Raw genomic sequence first — 20,769 nt, 5'->3', positions numbered from 1 at the left:
GATTTGTAAAAGTAGCTTATTACCATCCCATTTATGGTACTGAGCGCTAAATCACCAAAAAAATATCGATATGTGCGCCACATAATGAATGGTATGGCAAAGTATGGTTAGCAACGAAAATAAGTACTTATTTTATCCAGCATTTATTTCGTGGTCGAATTATCAGCGGGAGAATCGAAAAAGGCCGCAGCAAAAAGTTAAGAACTGGTGAGTGGACAAGAAATTATGATACTACCAAATACGTGGGTAAAAACTGCGCATGCTGTATGTTGTAGCCTTAGTATAAGATCTCACCAACGTTGATTGTATTTGAATGTCAAAACATTACAGCGTTAAAGTAAAATGAATCTTCACACCCTTGTTTTAAAACTCAATCAAATCAAGTTTGTTTATACATTTTCAGCCAGCGCTCGAGCGGAAACGTTGGGAAATCAAAATCAGTGGTACTAAATTTTGGACTTAAAATTAAAGGCATTTAAGTCCATTTTGCTTTAACGTTATTTTGTTTTGAGTCTCGAATTCTATCAACGTTCGTGACATGTAAAATCTCATACTAAGCACACTGTATGAGTTCTTTCTGAATACCGATCCAATTATCGTCGACACTTGCATTTTACATTGAATTATGACATTGTGACATAATGCGAGCTAATGTGTGAAATTATTCTGACCAGGCGGACATTCATTTTTAATCCATTGACGGTTTTCTACGGAAAATTGAGTGAAGCGGCAAACTCAAATGTGCTTGGTGCTATTATTCATCGATGAACACTGAGTTAGCGAATCAGCATGCAGAGTTAGAGTGCAGTTCGCATGGTATGATCGGAGTATACATTAAGTTACTGTTATATACCAGTTGTATATTATAGTATAGTTGGCAAGTAATAACTAACCAGGCCACTCGCAAGCTTGCTAGCTCTGTGTAAACCAGCCTTTTTGAACTTCTCCATAATAATATCAACAACACTTGTTGATGCGACTGTATTTTGTAGTTGTTTGCTTTTTTGTAGTTTTTACTTCGTATTTCGCTAATTTTCTTTTCGGAGTTATTTTGCGGAATGAATAACTTTAATGAGAGAATTATCGTTGTTCAATTGTGCTGTTCATTGCGATTGTTAACTTGGAAAGCATTATACAATAGCGTTTGTGTTTCTTTCATTGTTTTTTACGTGGTAGGTATGTGGTGTGATAACTTTTTACCAAGCGAAAATTCTCTCACGCGTCTAATTTAAATTATGTAATAGTGTATACTTGTTTCTAAATTATCGTCATAAGCTAGTGGTATAGCATAATTCTGTACATTTACTTATAATATTTTGCTTTTCAAAAAGAGTAATTACTGCTGAGTTTCTTGCTGGCTCTTCTCGGTAGAAGTTACCTTCCGAACCGATGCATAGAGTCCTCACTATTATACGTGGCACAAATGGTCCTACATGAAATAAATACATTTAATAAAATTAATACACTTTTATTTAAAAACTACCTAATATTTTTTTATTTATCACCTATCTATCTTTTTTATCTATGTATTTAGGACTTTGCTTAAATTAGATTCGACAGTCATTTTAATTTACCCCTGATCCAAAAATAGGGGTGTTATAAGTTTAACGTGAGTATCTGTTTGTCTGTCTGTAGCATCGTAGCTCCTAAACTAATGAACCGATTTTAATTTAGTTTTTTTTTTGTTTGAAAGTTGTCAGCTCTTTTCTAGTTACTCTAACCTTCACTTGTCGGGGGTGTTATAAATTTTTATTTACACTTGTTGATTATTTGATTTCCAGATTTTATATTTTTAAATTCAGTTTACACGGTTATTCGGTTGAGTCAATAATTTAATTTACAAAAAAAAAAAAAAACAAGACAAATCCACAAAATCACGATCGGAAATCCTGAATGAAAAGAACTGGCGACGAAAACCTGTCCCAAATGAAACGCAAGAAAGGATAAACGTTTTTTGGAGTTTACTCCCGGGGACCAACCGCGCAAAACACCTCATTAAACTAATTAGCCGCGGTAAAAAGTCTAACTACAAAAAATAAGGCCCCGACCGCGCTATTCCGGGTAGTATATCAGATGGGCTAATGAAAAGTCCCTGTAGGCTTTATTAACACTAATGTATGCAGATGGGCTAGCCGATTGGGCAAATGTCACCGACTCTATGTTAGAATTCTGTGATTGTTTGGCTCGCTACTTGTGGTTAGTGAACTTTAAACTATTGTCATTTTCTAGGGAACACGTTTCAATCTATACTAATAAATAAAATTGGAGTGTCTGTCTGTAATTTCGAAATAACTACCGCATATTAAGGTCATATGGTTATTTGAACGATACTATAACTGAATCACACGTTTTTAAAATTTTTGTCTGTCTGTCTGTCTGTCTGTTTGAAAAGGCTAATCTTGGGAACGGCTGAACCGATTTTGACGGGATTTTCACAGACAAGTAGAGAATTGACCAGGGAGTAACATAGGCTACTTTTTTAACCGACTTTCAAAAAGGGAGTTGTGTTTTTCTACCTATTCAGCTAGTTCTAAATATAGGTATAAACGGAAAAAGCTGACTGACTAACTGACTGACCGATTTATTAACGCATAACTCAGACTACTGGACTGAAGTTTGGCATCCAGATAGCTATTATGACGTAGAAATACTTACGCTAAAAAAGGATTTTTAAAAATTCAACCCCTAAGGGGTAATATAGGGGTTTGAAATTTAGAAGACCACGCGGAAGAAGGTGGGCATAAGCAAGTCTAAATTAAAGGTGAAACACACTTCTTTGTTTTTATCTGCCAATCCGCACTTGGCCAGCGTTGTGGACTATGGCTTAACCTTTCATATTCTAAGAGGAAACCCGTGCTCATTAGTGGGCCGGTGATGGGTTGAGATGATGATGCTGATAAATCTTCTTCTGACCACAGACAAACGCATTGACAAAATTTCATTGAGTTTGATGCGTTAATTTTCAAATGAGAGCTAAACCAGTTTGTTTCGAGCGCACGACCAATAAACTCCCCTTAACAGGGCACTCTCCGTCACTCGCCTTATACAATCGTAGTTCCAATTTCATTTGAATTTTAAACAACCAAAGTCAATGAAATTTTGCAGACATATTCTAGAAACTAATATCTGTGCCTGTGGTGTTTTAGATTTTTCTAAAAATATGTAGTTTTAAAATCACAGGGGCTCAAAGATTTGTATATGAATTTTTAAGACCGCATAACTTTGGAACTGAATATTTTAACAGAAATCTGGAAAACCAGAGGCATAGATATTAGTTTCTGAAATATGTTTGCAAAATTTCATGGACGTTGGTTTCTTAATATTCAAATGAAATTGGAACTACGTTTGTATGGAGCAAGTGACGGAGAGACCCCTCTTAAATTGTAGTGTCACGAATATAACAATGTAGACTGGAGAGAACTACTCCTAATTAACGTATATCACTTAGAAAGTGGCCTCGAAACAGAATAAATGTAGGGAAGGAAGGCGTCAATTTAAAACGAAATGTTCGTAATCAACCACATTTCTAGATAAGTGATTTCGATCTACGTTAATTCATATCAATTATTTGGCCTTTTACTGACATAGATCTAAGGTATTTAATCAATAAAATATGTTGCTAGACATCTATTATGTGAGGTAGTAATACGATAACCATACTAACATCATAAATACGAAAGTTGTCTGTCTGTCTGTTTGCTAGTTTTTCACTGCCCATCAGTTTAAACGATTTTGACGTTTGGCACTGAGATAACTCGCATACCGGAAACGAATGAATGAAAATGAATGAAATAATATGCTTTATTGTACACCATCATAAAAAAACACAAAAGTAAAGTACACACACACACACAAACAACAAAAATAGTGTCATTGTGCCTCAGGAAATGAATTTAAATGATAAATTATTTTTAAATCGATATAATATACCTAGTAACTGTTATATATCTATATACTGGTTTAAGACATTTAAATCTAACATCCAGTTATATAAAACAGCTACTTATAGGAACTTCCACAGACACAAGAGAAATTTAATAGCCCTATCAAATTACAATGCCTGTTATATTGATTGCACATTTCATTATTCCGTTAAGTTGCTGTTATGAATTATGCTTAATCACTTCCTTTTTAGCAGACTCTGCACTTTCATTATACATCACTATGCATAATATTATAAATGCGAAACTGTGTTTGTTTGTTGGTTTCCTTCTGACGATCAAAAAAATTGGTTGTCTGTAAAGTCGGTTTACTGACGATAGTTGAACGTGACAACAAAGGCCGATTGTGCTTCTTTGTCGCTCGTTCCGCGCTCTCGCTTGCACTTCAAGCCTTACATGGAACGCCTCAGAGCGAGGTAACGCCGCATGAGTCATGTTTTTTCGTGCGTGCAGCCGGCTCTATCGAATTATAAGACGTTGTCACGTCAAAAACAACTTCGAATGGCGAGCTATTACCAGGGTTAGTAATAAAATCTGTATATATAAAAGCTGACTAACTGACTGACTAACTGATCTATCAACGCACAGCTCAAACTACTGGACTGATCGGGCTGAGACATGCAGATAGCTATTATGACGTAGACATCTGCTAAGAAAGAATTCTTGAGAATTCAATCCATAAAGGGGTAAAACAGCGGTTTGAAATTAGTGCAGTCCACGCGGACGATGTCGCGGTGATACGCTAGTATACCATAATAACTTATTATAAAACCACAGATTAATTACAAAAGATATAAGTTAGGTAACCTATATGCATATAAACTACCGACATTTTGACTAATGATACAACGTATCCTACCTATTAATTAAAATGTGCTCCGATCGAATTAATAGCGGCATTTATCCTTTTACCTACGGAATAAATAAAAGAGGTGTTCCTTAATGTACCTAATTTAATTTATACAACTTCTGTCACTGTACTTTTTTTTTCGTTTGTCGCCGAGTCGTGCCAACTTCAAGATTTCTTTTTATCTCGCTCCCGTGTCATATCCTTTTTGCTTTATTCGCTGCGTGTCTTTATTTTAAGAACATTATTCTTGGTTTAATCTTCCTCTAATGAGTGAGTATTAAAACTTCGGAGAAACTCAATAAATTCCATTTTGACGACCTCTTGGGCGCATCAACCTTATATAAAAGAGGTGTTGGGTTTAAGGAAGTTCAATACGCGACCCAGGTCAGTAGCTATTTATTTATTAAATCTAATTAAAGAAAAACCCTGACAAAAAAGTAAAAAGTAAAACAATAATAATAATATGTATTGGCCCTAATAGTAACTACATTATTATTTTTAACCGCCGACCCAAAAAGAGGGGTGTTATAAGTTTGACGTGTGTATCTGTGTATCTGTCTGTGACATCGTAGCTCCTAAACTCATGAACCGATTTTAATTTAGATTCTTTTGTTTGAAAGGTGGCTTGATCGAGAGTGTTCTTAGCTATAATCCAAGAAAATCGGTTCAGCCGTTTGAAAGTTATCAGCTCTTTTCTACTAGTTACTGTAACCTTTATTTGTCAGGGGTGTTATAAATTAAATTATTTACACTTGTGATCCTAGCGTTCGCGTCGGGGGATCTTTGAGCATATTTTACCCCGAGTTGTTACTTCAGGCTTTAGTTAGTTTCTTAGAGCTATCTCATGTGGCATTATAATAGGACATTATTTTGGCAGTGGTCTTAACAATATTTCTACCAGTTGTTGCTATTTTATGCATATTTTAGGATACTTAATTTAATTTTTTTAAATCGCATAATCGAGTAAGTATCAAATTTTGAATAAGCAAATTTTTTTTATGAAAATAAAAAATTGGTGATGGTCCCAGTTCACTGAATCAACTTTATCGATGCCATTCCATTAAAATTCTAACTTTGTCGCCACATAAAAAGAAGTTATGCTCGATTTAATCGCTCTAATAAGTATTAAAAGTTCGGAGAAACAATAAATTTGCGCCACACTGTATGTATGATTCCTTTTAATGCGTTTAAGCTTTTAATAGGGTTTATGCTCTTCGAAAATAATTCACTAAGAGGCAAAATTGCTCGACCAACATCTAAAATTACAACTGGTACTAAACGGTTTTATTTTATAGTATTTTACGAAAATAAGGCTGGTTTTTACTTATAATTACCGTTTACCTACCTAAATTTTGAAAAAAATTAAATCTACAATTTTTACATAAAAAAGTAATAAATTGTAAGTCTATCTATACCTATAATAACTGAAAATTTAAAAAAAACCCCTACACAAAAGCTCTATAAGAAAACTAGAAGATAGCTGATAACTTTCAAACGGCTGAACCGATTTTCTTCGATCATAGCTTAGAACACTCGATCAAGCCACCTTTCAAACGAAAAAAACGAAATTAAAATCGGTTCGTTCGTTTAGGAGCTACGATGCCACAGACAGATACACAGATACACACTTCAAACTTATAACACCCCTCTTTTTGGGTCGGGGGTTAAAAAGACTTGTCCTGAGTGACTAACTGAGTGATCTATCAACGCTACTAAACCACTCAGTGGGATTAGAAACTTGATGACACTTAGGTTTTTTTTGACTAAGAATGGATTTTTGAAAATTCTACCCATAAGAGGGTTAAATTAGGGCTCAAAGGACTTCTAGCTAAGTAGGTACTTACTGTACATAGACTGTACAGTATCCGACAGTAGGTATTAAGAGGGCTCTCTCCGTCACTCGTTTCATACAATCGTAGTTCCAATTTCATTTGAATATTAAGCAACCAAAGTCCATGAAATTTTGCAGACATTTTCTAGAAACTAATGTCTATGTCTGTGGTTTTCCAGATTTCTGTTAAAATATTCGGTTTCAAAGTTACGTGGTCTTAAAAATTTACATACAAATTTTTGAGCCCCTGTAATTTTAAAACTACATATTTTTAGAAAAATCTAAAACACTACAGGCACATATATTAGTTTCTAGAATTTCATGGACTTTGGTTGCTTAATATTCAAATTAAATTGGAACTACGATTGTATGAAGCGAGTGACGGAGAGAGCCCTGATAAGAGGGTTAAATTAGGACTCAAAGGACTTGTAGCTAAGTAGGTACTTACTGTACATAGACTGAACAGTATCCGACAATAGGTACCTGTTAATCGTAATTCCCACAATAGCAACAGTATAAATATTCGCTGTGCAATAGTAATAAAACCATGGAATCGCATAGAGAAACTCTTTGAAAGTTTGAAATACACCGGCAAATTAAACACTATGCGGCTATGCCCGCAATACAAAGTAATTGCCGTGACAAATAAAGTGAAGGCCCTTTGCTCTAGAGATGGGCATTTGCTGTTTTTCTTTCACAGTGATTTTTCTCAGGCGTTTTTTTTTCATGGAAAGTGATTTTTCAATTTTAGTACTCACAATCGTTTGCAAACTATGAATTATTTTATAATCAAGATAAGTGTTTATGTTTCACAGGTAATTTTTCATGCAAAGGGTTTTTTTGCACTTTCGTTTGCTATACTAATTTAACTAGGAATCGATATGACCAAAATCAATAGCGCTGATATTTTCACAGGTGGATTTTGCGAAAAGTGATTTTTTTCGCACTTGTAATCCCTTACTAAATGTAACTAACGATAAAAGGTCCGAAAATTCATAAAAATAAACTATTTTAACTAAATACATGATTTTCTCTTTTTAACACGAAGCGATGCAAGTGTTCTTACTCACAGTGACCATGACTGAGCGAAATTCAAAAAATAAAGCGGGTATAAACGTAATAAATTTCAAACCTTGGCAAATTTCGCTTCGTAATTTTTCACAGGCTTCTTTAAGAAAAGTAGCTGTTATATAACATGATAAGGCTTTTTTATATGATTTTTCACATGCTACTTGTGAAATGGCCCATCTCTACTTTACTCCCTACTGGCTCCCGACTCCGATAATAAATAATAAATACAATTCCTTACAATAGAAAAACATAAAACGAAAAATGTCAACAAAACCTTTTCAGAGCACGTACGTACAAATTTAACCCTTCAATATAACACATCTTTATTTTTACGCGTATAAGAATTATTTTCCCTTGATTCAGTAGTAAAAGTAACATGGTAGTCTTAAAACGACTTCGAGAGGTGTAGAGTTGCATTTTAAAATATTTTCTCGTAAGTAATTTGTTTATTTAAAAAATAAATTATTATAAGTTTTTTATTGTGTCATAAACTCTTTATAAATAAGTACAAGCAAGCAATGAAAAACATGATTGGAAAAGTAAAATATTTATGCCTACTGTAATTTCAATTGTGTTCTATAATAATATGCATAAAGGCGTATATATATTTGAGAACATTACTATTCAAATTGAATTTGCTAAAAAAGGTTTTTATTTTTGTGAACAATATTTTACCCAGAAATAGGCATGCTAATATTTACAGCACATGGTTAAATCTAAGCTTATGTTAAAGTTATATTTATATTTTATATTTGTATTGTCACGCAAGGCATCATATTATTATAATAATAAGTATGTGAAAATTAAAATTAGGTACAATTTTAAAATAAACTAGAATGTCAAATAGTTTAAATATGTCATAAATTAAATCATCTTTCTACAACTTTTTAAAATTTTATACAATAAGTATATAGAATTCTCTGGCATGCAGATTTCCTCACGATATTTTTCTTCACCGTCAAAGAAGTGATGTTAAGTTGCTTAAAACGCACACGGAGCATGTCAGGGTCGAACCCCGGGCCCCAAAATAGGAACCACTGGGCTATTACAGCGGTGCACACTTACCTATTCACTTCCAATGCAAGCCATACTTATTACAAAATAAATCAAGTCGCCCCATAGATTTATATTAATCCCTTAACAGTTACAAAGCGTCCCTAAAAAGGCCCATGGCGGTGTTCATGTCGTATTACTGCACTATAGTAGCTTTGCATTCCCTTGAATTCCCAATTACTTTCCATATTGGAGCGATAGATATAGGCTGCCTGCACGCGAGACCATTTAAACTTTATGCTCATTTAAATACTTCTATGATTGTATGAGAAAGATCATAATATGTTACAATGTTGTAAGAAGAGCTTATATGAAAAATAACTCTCATTTTTAACCCCTGACCCAAAAAAAAAGGGTTTTATAAGTTTGACGTGTGTATCTGTGTATCTGTCTGTGGCATCGTAGCTTCTAAACTAATGAACCGATTTTAATTTAGTTTTTTTTTTGTTTGAAAGGTGGCTTGATCGAGAGTGTTCTTAGCTATAATCCAAGAAAATCGATTCAGCCGTTTGAAAGTCATCAGCTCTTTTCTAGTTTCTAGTTACTGTAACCTTCACTTGTCGGGGGTGTTATAAATTTTTAATTTACGCTTGTTTTCTCAAGTGATAGACATCCACTGCGGAGGAAGATATCCTATAAGTTATAACGATCTTTTTATATCACTTAATACCTGATTATTATGTCCGACATACCTAGCTCAACGGGTTGCAAAGCTAAAGTGGCAATGGGCGGGGCACATAGTTCGAAAAACCGATAGATGTGGGGGTTTCAAGTTCCAAGGTTCTAAAATGGCGACCTCGCACCGGAAAGCGCAGCGTTTGCAGACCCCTCACTAGGTGGATAGACAACATCAAACGAGTCCAAGGGAGCCGCTGAATTCAGGCGGCGCAAGACCGTGGTGTGTGGAAGTCTATACAAGAGACTTATGCTAGAATGGCGACCTCGCACCGGAAAGCGCAGCGTTGGAAGACCCCTCACTAGGTGGATAGACGACATCAAACGAGTCCCAGGGAGCCGCTGAATTCAGGCGGCGCAAGACCGTAGTGTGTTTACGTCCCTACAATAGACTTATGTCCAGCTGTGGACGTCTATCGGTTGATAATCATGATGATGAAGATGAATGTATGTCTAGCTATTCCTTGGGACTCGTTTGAAGTCATTTGCTTGTTAGTGGGGGGTCTGCCGACCACTGTGCTTTCTTCAAACTCCCACCCATTGCCACTTCAGTTTCACAATCTGTTGGTCTTTATTGGTTACTCTAGCTCTTCTACGAATCCTATCATCACACTAATATTATAAGGGAGAAAGTTTGTATGTGTGTGTGTGTGTGTGTGTATGTTTGTTACTTCTTCACGCAAAAACTACTGGACGGATTGGGCTGAAATTTAGAATGGAGATAGATTATACCCTGGATTAGCACATAGGCTACTTTTAATCCCGGAAAATCAAAGAGTTCCCACGGGATTTCAAAAAACCTAAATCCACGCGGGCGAAGTCGCGGGCATCGGCTAGTTACTTAATAAAAAATGAAATTACATAAATTGTGTAGCCGTAGAAAAATAGCAGGTTATTCCATCCATCTATCTATATTCTATACCCACAATCTACATTCTTTCATTGTTTATTACAAAAGCACTAAAAGAGATCGTAATTAGTGAGAATACAACGAAATTACTCGTCGAACGTCGATAATAGCGTAAGTTATAAACTCAAGACTATAATTATACTACTACATTAAAAATCTCTTAATGATTAAGGCTATAAAAAGGGTGCTCTAAATAAATGCTCCTGATTCAACTATATAGCCCGTCCATTCGACTTACGACTTTATACATCGGAGGGTACAGTTCAAAATCCAGATACGTCTTTTAACGCCGTCTTTACAGCCTGAATTTGTTGTTTACCCTGTATTAAAAGTTGTTTATCGTTTATTACATTATGTAATAATAAAGTTTGATTTAAAGTTGCGTTTTTTTATAATTGCAGCTTTTTAATAAATTGCAGTTTTTATTGTTTTACGATGTACTACTGAATGCTGACAGCAGTAAACCAATAAAAGATGACTTCAAAGATAAAATATACATTTCAGTGGAGCTATAAAATATAAAAGCTATTAAGTCTGACATAAAAACTAAGAATTTTCTTTTGCTAAGTTGGTATCGTGATCAAAAGTGGTGATAGTAGTTAACAAATCGATTCAGTAACTTCTAGCTTAATAGGCAGACGCTGCAAATCCAGCACCAAAGAAAGCTTCCCTAAGTAGTCTAGTATATCTAACTGTACATCGATAATTACCTTAAAAATCCTTATAAGTAAAAGGCGGTTGCAAGGTTCGCACATACAGTGTTACGTATAACAGAATTACTAGCTAATAAAGCACGTTTACACGCATGGTAATAGCGCATCGTGATGCCGGCCGGGTTTAATTGTCACAAAATGGCTGCCGAGCCAAATATGGCGGGTAAAAGTCACGCTGGAGGGTTAGATCGGCGAGAAATATAGCGTAAGGGTCCAATGTTTTAGCGCATTTTTGAACACGCTGTATAAGGTTGAAGAGGTCCTGCACGAAAATATTCTATATCAATGAAATTTGGCGTTTGAATGTGGAAACTGACTATCAGTTATAATAGGTAGTTATTTGTAACTACATCTAAATGTTTTTTTTGTATGAAAAGATCCCTTAAGTAACTAGGTATAGATCCTGAATAAAATCGGAGATCAACCATAGCATAAGTTAAAAAGTGCTAGTGAACTTCATAATAGTACAGTTGAAAAGGCTTTGCATTGCCACTATTAATAGTAAAGATTTGTTACATTGCTGTGACTGCAGATATTTTGAAAAGAGAATGCTGAATTTCTTGACAGATTTCGTTTCACACCAACCGGTAGTAGTCTTGACTCACAACCACAAGCTCATTTAAAGTATGAAAGATAAGATAAGACCTAGATGTTTAACCAAGAAAATCTAGAAATGTTTTTGTCCATCCCGAAGTTATATACCTATCAAAGCCTCTGTATGCAAAAGTTAATAACTATCACTATCCAGATTATCTAACTCTTGCATAGATAACTTACTATAAAAATTTAAATTATATAACATGCATACAGTGTGAGTTTTCACCCATCAGAAAGTTATATACCTCTCCAAGCCTCTGTATGTAAAATTAAAAAACTGTATTCTGCAGTTAAGTTATCAATAAAATTGTAATTAACATTATTCAGACTATCTACCTCTTGCATAGAGATAACTTATCATAAATATAGCCCTTTAAACAATATTTCTCAAGAGATTAAGGCAACAGATATGATTTCCTTTAACATCGGGTGCCACTCATTAGCCAGTTCATCGTGTATTCCGTTAATTGGTTAACATTTGCAGATAAAATGGAATCTCGGCTCCAATTAAAGTGAAACCTGCCTGATCATTCAAACTTTAACTAGGAGTTGCTAAGGCCCACTATAAACGTAACTTAGAAACATCCGTTTTTTTTCATTTTGAGAAAATTGGTACTAGGATAGCTTGCTTCCTGAGAATGGACAAAGACTATTTTTTGTCCCAGAAAACCCAAGAGTTCGTACGGGCTTCTTAAACATGTGGATGCAGTCAAAGACATCATCTATTTGGTGAAGAGATAGCGTACATCCTGGAGATGGGCAAAGGCTACTTTTCACTCCGAAAATCAAGGAGATCTCGTGGGATTTTCAAGAATCATGTATTTATGCGGACTAAGTCACAAATATCATTTAAAATATAAATACTTACAATTTACATATTTGAAATTACAGAACCGGCGGGACTTTAATCTGTCCCTTTAGTCTCTCTAGGTACCTATCACGCCCCTAGCGCCTTCGACGGCTAAGCCATGGGTCCTCTGTCCTTCAGTTGTGAAAATATATCAACTCAGCTAGTCTTGTCGCCATTTAGTAGTTATCGGACTAACCAAAGGCCTATATCCAAAGAAAGTGTAAGAAAAACGCTGGCATAAATGTTTTAAAAATACTTAGAAATGTTTTAAAACTACAATGAAGGTTTCGACGGCCTCAGGTGAGGCAAGAGCTCCTAAGAATCAAGATTGATTCTCGATAGTCGGGTAGATAGATCTGTCTAGAAAATTAGACTTTACCTATAGGTCAGTTTCATTGTCTTTTACTCTATAGTTAATATTAACTCTACCATGGCCATGATTTACCAACTACGATAACATATATGGGGATGAATTAATTGAGTAATGCAGTTGTTCCAAGTTAATACCTGGATCAACGTAACCATAAACTTAGACTAAAACCTGTACTCAGGTGAATATACACGCTATTTGCTAATGCATTTACAATATAAACATAATTTGCTGTATCAGTATTCCATATTCACGTTGATCGGATGCATCAAAGGCCGTATTATCACTTAAGACTTTATTACAGTTTTAAATTTTATATAAAAGCGTTTAATGATAGTGTTGTCCAGTTTAATTAGACGCGGCGCCATGAACTGCCCGCGTTTAGTACAATTTTTATTACGACTTTTTATTATTTTGTAACGGATACTATACGCAACGCTCTCTAATTGCATTTGTTATGCTCATTGTCATTATTAAAATAATAAAAGAAAAAGTTACTAACAGACGAAATGTGTTGTGAGAAAATTAAAATTCGTGGGACCGAATAATGACAAAACGATGTACAGTGAGTTAAGTTTCACTTACGACTTTTTACAATGACCACGTTGTACAAAACGATAATTAGATAAGATAGATATCTTTTTTACATCCACGATGAATCGAAATTTTGAATTTCAACAACAAAATCAAAAAAACGCTTTATAGGCAAACTAAGTACACTACAGTATTTTTTTTACTAGTAGGATTTTCAGATATGATTTCGTCAAAACCAAATTCATGAAAAAAATTGTTGGAAACAAATATTTTAACAATAAATAACTAATCCAAGGCTATAACCGTAAAATCAGCACCTGTAATTTCCCCAAATGCAATCCTAACTCGAAATCACATCCATCCGTTTCCATAGTTACCAATTCTTTTTCAATTTCGGCACCAGAATTAGGGGTAAAAGAAATACCGACAATGACACGGGCTGACCTATAATTACCCTCCTCTACCCGCGCACCAAATTACAGAACAGTCCATTAACTATACCGGGGATTATAAAAACGCAGTTGAAAAAAGCTACATCTCGCCTTACCGATAGGGATGTGCAATGCTTTTGTTTATATCGATGTTATCTCACACAAAAGTACTGTCACGTACTCGCATTTATACATATATATATACTTAGTTTTCTTTGTAACTGAGAGCCCTAGTTTACCCGAGTGAAGCCGGGGTAAATTAGCTAGTTACAAAGTAAAGTAATACATAACTAGGTATTGGTCGTTATACTAATCTCAAAATAATATTTTAAAGGTATGAATTCAATAAGAATAAATATTTCAAAACAGTAAAGTAGGTACCTAGTTGTAAGCTTTTTATTAATATTTCTTTTTTCAAGAAGCTTAATCATTGAGTATCATTTACTACCTAAATAATTTTAAACTCTTTGACGTTTAATGTATTTCTTAGTAATTGTTGAAGACTGCTGAAATATACATAAGAACTTTTACATGGATTTTAATTTTAATATATCGATGTTTGTATTGTGTTATCGATACTGGAAATTTTATTGGTGCGTATGAAACTCTACCGATAGCATGTGAACGATTATTTTCACACGAATAAATCTCAACTCTAAATCCTGTTGCCTATGATTGAAATTTAAATGTTATCGACATTTGAATCATTGGCTGATGACGCAATTGTCTTAAGCCTGTAATTTGAGTCTAGAACTTCTTAATAAAGTTTTATATCAAATAGAGCATTTTTTACGGTAAGTAATTTTTGTTATAAGTATCAGGTATTTCTAAATTTTTTTCGATACAAATGTTACTTTAACAATTTTTGTTGACCTTGAACTGAATCTGTCAAATTATCGAACGATAACAATAAAAAAGATATTATTGCCTACTTCAGTGATATTTTGTCATTCAAAAAATAACATTCAAGACTCGGAATTCGATGTATGAGCAACAAAATGCCTGCGTCAAAGTATAAGTAAAAGTTTCTATATCTAACAGTGTCAAAATGAATTATTTTTGAATGACTCATAGGCCTCCTGGTATCTTCTTTACGCCCTTAGCTAAAGAATTTTGAGTAATGAGTAATGACATCCGACTCGTCCGATAAAATATGATAGATGGGGTTATGCACCGTGTACAAACATAACTGAGTTAACGGGAGTGATATCGTTGTAGGAAACTAGATATAGATACAACTAGCTGATGCCCGTGACTTCGTTCGCGTGGATTTAGATTTTAAAAAATCCCGTGGGAGCTCTTTGAATTTCCGGGATAAAAGTAGCCTATATCAGTCCCCAGGTTTTCAACTAGATCCATGAAAAAAATCAGATCAATCTGTTGGTCCGCTGTGATATGATAAAAGCGAAACCAACAAACTAATAAACCAACACACTTTCGCATTTATAATATATATGCAGTGATGTACACAGACGAAGTAGCTGACATTTATAAGTTTATAATAGATTGGTATGGGAAATTTTTGGCAGGAAAGTTCATTTTGAGCTTAAATAATTTTTGAGCTTTTTGCCGATAATGTCCGCTGTAAAATGTCGTAAGTAGGTATTTTTTGAAACATTTCTATGCCTTTTTTTAAATCATCCTGTATTTGATACGACATAACTTTACGCACAAGTCCTGTAGGGGTTTTAGGGTTACAAATACCCTTATAGCACATGAGTATATATTATTTCCCTAACTCAGTTCGTCTATCCCTCTATCTGTATGTCACAACCATTTTAATAATAAACTAAGTAGCTGTAAAGTTGAAATTCAACACAGTTACAGAAACCTGTTACCATACAGACGCATTCATGAATTTGAAAAAAAAAAACAGGATGCCTCCGTAACATGAAAACTGAAGTTTAATTTTTTTTTTGTTATACTTCCTCAAAATGATAACTCGCGACATAGGTATTTTTAAATCATTACTGTTACAAAAAAAACTGGTATAATCCGATATTTACCTTATATTATTATTATGTAGGTAAATATCTATATAAAATAATTATGCCGGTGTAATGTACCAAAATTAACGTTGCTACATTTTTTTAATAAACCACCGTTTCGTCAACCACCAAAAATAATACTTACACATACTTAAGTGGATACCAAAATCACGTATACCTAATTTAGTTCCACGAACATAATCTAACGTTCCGAGAGAACGAATGATACACAGTGCCTAGGTATGTTAATATGGGGCCCGAAACACCGGAGCCTTATAATTTAGTTTCATATCATTACCAGCGGATTCGGAGGATAATGACGGACGTAAAAACCACGGTAATGACGAATGGCATAGACGGCTTATTTATCAGGCTCTAGCTGATGCCCCCGACTTCGTCCGAGAGGTTTTTACGCGACTACGGCGAAGCCCAAAGAAGGGTTATGTATGTATGTCTGTACGTATGTCCAGTTGTAACTACTCAACGACTCAACTGATTTTGATAAATGATACGCCATTAGATTAGCCGCTCCCGCAGCGGGTCGGTGTGGTGGCTGTGAAGGTGTGCGGGGCGTCCCCACCCCGGTTGCCATCTCATCCTGTCGCGCATTATAGCTACATAAAAATCTTTAAAGTCAAAGTGGCGAATTAAAGCTTCGGGGGGTTTTTTGAAAACTTTTAAATTAATTGTTTTCAATTTATTTATTCGTGCCAAAAATTTGTACATAATAGTAAAAAGAAAAAAAAAAGCCGGCCAAGTGCATGTCAGACTCGCGCACTGAGGGTTTCGTACTTGGGTATTTTTTCCAACAGTTTGCACGATAAATCAAAAACTATTATGCATAAAAATAAAAATCTGTTTTAGAATGTACAGGTAAAGCCTTTTCATATGATACCCCACTTGGTATAGTTTGAAAATAATTCAAACATATTTTAGTTTTTTTTAAATGACATGGTCACATACAACCACAAATTCGCGGTTATCAGATTTATAACTGTACTTCCTGTACTTGTGCTATAAGACCTAACTACCTGCCAAATTTTATGATTCTAGGTCAACGGGAAGTACCCTATAGGTTTCTTGACAGACACGACGGACGGATGGACGAACGGACGGACGGACGGACGGACGGACAGACAGACAGACAACAAATTGATCCTATAAGGGTTCCGTTTTTCCTTTTGAGGTACGGAACCCTAAAAAGATAAAAGTAGCTTATGTCCGTCTCCGAGATGCAATTCATTTATTTCTGTACATAAAAATTGGTTAAGCGTAGATATGGGTTGTGAAAGGGTATAGACAGACGCACTTTTGCATTTTATAATATTAGTATGGATAAAAAAGTGTGTATACTTATTTTGATATTTTTAGGACCTGTTTTATAATTAACATAATATAACACAGAATATAATTTTGTATGATTACAGTGGTAGGTACCTACATAATGCTTAAGAGGAGTCTCTCCGTTACACGCTTCATACAAATGTAGTTCCAATTTCATTTGAATATTAAGCAACCAAAGTCCATGAAATTTTGTAGACATATTCTAGAAACTAATATCTATGTCTGTGGTTTTCCAGATTTCTGTCTTAAAAATTTACATACAAATTTTTGAGCCCCTGTAATTTTAAAACTACATATTTAGAAAAATCTAAAACACCACAGACACAGATATTAGTTTCTAGAATATGTCTGCAAAATTTCATGGACTTTGGTTGCTTAATATTCAAATGAAATTGGAACTACGATTGTATGAAGCGAGTGACGGAGAGAGCCCTGTTAAACTTGTCTGTAGGTATCTGTGTTAAAAAGCTTTTTTATATGTCTAAGATCTCCTAGTAAGATCCATCCCAGCTTTTGTCGGGTATAATTTCAGGAAATAGATACTTGCTGGTTCTTACATATGAAATTAGCGCTTGGAAAAGGCAAAACGACTTTTTTAATGCCATTATATACTTAATCATCCGAATTATGTACCATTATTGATGTACTTCTATCATTTTATAGTTCATAGCTAGTATCCTTTATTGAAAAAATTGTGGGAGCGAGAATCAAAAAAATCTTAGAAGGCGGTTTGATCTCATCGGAATTGGATTTTTTTCCAGTGCGTTCTAATACATCTCAGCCTCACAATAATGACTAAACTGGAAATCAAACCTGGGACATCTTGATTCCAAGGCCAAACACGAGTGCAATCAGAAAGGTCATTAAAAGGTATTTTAATCTAATTAATATTCAATAGGTATGCTAACAAAATCATACACCCACATTACAGACCTTTTTATGTAAGAAAAAATAATTATGCAGCTCTGATGTCTAACCAACGAACATAATACGAGTAAAATTCCACTTATTTACGACTAATAATATCTTTCAAAATAGGTTCACCATGCTGTCATTTTCACTTTGGGATATTTATACTATTATAGTCCGATCAGGACTTCGTCTGGCGTTCGCGCCAGCAAACGCCACCACGTTTGCTGGCGCGCGTGTTGTGTCTTTTTGGAGTGTTTTTTGTTAGAAGTGGCCGGTTTTTGTGTTCTGCTGGTGTTTATTATGCGTATGTCGGCGGGCGCCGGCACAGACGGAGTCCATACTCCTTTTCGTGACATTGGCTAATCAGTGTAAAGCCAGACGAGAGAGAGAAGAAAAATAGTCCGGTCAAAATAGACATAGGTTACAATAGTTCGCATAGAGCTAAAAAATGGTACGAATGTTGGGAACACCTAATATAAATGAATTGTGAAAAGTCCCTATCGATCGATCGACATTTGTAAAAAAAAAAAAACATTCTAGATCAAAGTTCACAAAAATGTTTTACATTTTCCAGCTAAACGGTAAATTATCATTAAATAGGTTAGAAAAAAATTGTAGATCATAAAATTATCTACAGAAATTGTTTTACAATTACTTTCTAAGAATCACCATTCTCGAGACATCGCGACTCAAAAAGTTTCCTTTCAAATTTTAGAATCGCGATATCTCAGGAAATCTTAGGGATTCTTAGGGAAATTAGTGCAAAGACAACTACCAGCGGTAGCTTGTATCTCGGAGATAAAAAAAGCTCTATAAGGTGAGCCGTGAAAACATAACAGACAGAGAAACAGACACACTTTCTCATTTATAATATTATAATAGTGAATGCCCGCGACTTCGTCCGCGCGGATTTAGATTTTTATAGATCCCGTGGGAACTGTTTGATTTTCCGGGATAAAAAGTAGCCTATGTCCGTTCTCGGGATATAAGCTAACCCTGTACCAAATTTCGTCAGAATCGGTTACACTGTTGGGCCGTGAAAAGTTAGTAGACAGACAGAAAGACAGACACACTTTCGCATTTATAATATTAGTATGGATTAGTATGGATATGGATTAAAATGTTTAATAGTGACATTTTCTTAACCAATGCAAATCTAGTGTCTAGATCGTGACATAAATATGTACGCCGTTAATTCTAAACGAATCTGCAGCGACTGAACTGAGACTGACTTCCTCGAGAGATAGTTGAACAAGAATTTTAAAATCAGTATGCAAGGATAGTTTTTGAAAAAAAAAACTCCCGTTTCAGAAATGTGACCGCCAAAGCTTTTTACAACTAGCATGGCTACGGAACCCTTTGAGTGTTCCGTCAGGCACTTTTTGTTTCTAAGAGTATTAAGCTGTTGGAAGTTTTAATACAGCTGTAATAATGTAATCAAGTTCTTATTTTTCGTAAGCAGTTGAACTTAAAATATAGCTCGTATTATGCATAGCTCAACTCGAAATATCTTTGTGTTTTAGGGTTCCGTTGTCAAACGAAAAACTCTTATGGTAGGTAGTTTACCAGTTTAGGGTACAAACTACTTTAAAATCATTATGCTATTACAAAATCAGATGATTACAAGATCAGACTAGTCGCGGATATACTTTTTACTTCCGCACGGTCGGCTAGTCGCCCGGCAACTCAGTCGACGGCGATCGTTAGAATTTATCACACTAATATTAGAAAGACGAAAGTTTGTGAGTATGTTTGTGTGTGTGTGTGTGTGTGTGTGTGTGTGTGTGTGTGTGTGTGTGTGTGTGTGTATATGTTTGTTATTCCTTCACGCAAAAACCACTGGATGGATTTGGCTGAAATTCGGAATGGAGACAGGTAATATCCTGGATTAGCACATAGGCTAATTTTTATCCCGGAAAAACAAAGAGTTCCCACGGGATTTCGAAAAACCTAATTCCACGCGGACGAAGTCGCGGGCGTCAGCTAGTATAGTATATGGACGTCGCTATGTGAATATGCACGCAGTCGCCGCAACTTCGTGCACATGGACACGGCGACTTCCACATACGTAAATTACAGATTCTAACGATCATCGTCGACTGAGTTGCCGGGCGACTAGCCGACCGTGCGTAAGTAAAAAAGTATATCCGCTATAACAACAATCAACAAAAAATTCAAAATGGCTGTCATGAAAATTAAAAAATTAAAAAAAAGATCGAATTAAAAAAGAAGAAAAGATCTCCTTTTTTCGAAGTCGGTTAAAAAGTGTTATTTCTTGTATGAATAGAATAAAATAGATTTTTATTCAAATAAACTTTTAGAAGTGCTTTTGAATCGTTACAATAATTTACCACACTTTATGTGGTGTGGAACCCTGCGTATGCAAGTCCAACTCGCACTTGGCCGGTTTTTTTTAAATATTATACATTTTTTTTGTACTGAGAATTTATTCTTGAGCGCTACCCTATAATTTGAGCGTTATTTACTTTAATTCACAGATTGCGTGCCGAGATGTCGTGTGGTACAAGTGTGTATAAATGACGTAGTGTAGGACCGGCCGTAATTAGACTCATTTGTTGTCACCCGATTCGTCTAGAATGGCACGCCTTATATGCCGTCTTGTTGACGAGCTATCTCGTTTATATTGCACTTGGTTTGGGAGTAGGTAAAAATCAGTCAAGTGCGAGCCACATTCACAA

General features: G+C 35.1%; 1 protein-coding gene across 1 annotated transcript in view; it reads left to right on the top strand.

Annotated features, from left to right (window-relative positions):
* Positions 1-20,769, top strand: part of LOC123869774 (protein dachsous) — a 371,978-nt gene that overhangs the window by 144,995 nt on the left and 206,214 nt on the right. The window lies entirely within an intron of this gene.

This window comes from Maniola jurtina, chromosome 11, assembly GCF_905333055.1.
Source record: "Maniola jurtina chromosome 11, ilManJurt1.1, whole genome shotgun sequence".
In the NCBI taxonomy this organism is placed as follows: domain Eukaryota; kingdom Metazoa; phylum Arthropoda; class Insecta; order Lepidoptera; family Nymphalidae; genus Maniola; species Maniola jurtina.
The sequence above is the reverse complement of the archived record's forward strand: the minus strand, read 5'-3'. Positions and strand labels throughout refer to the sequence as shown.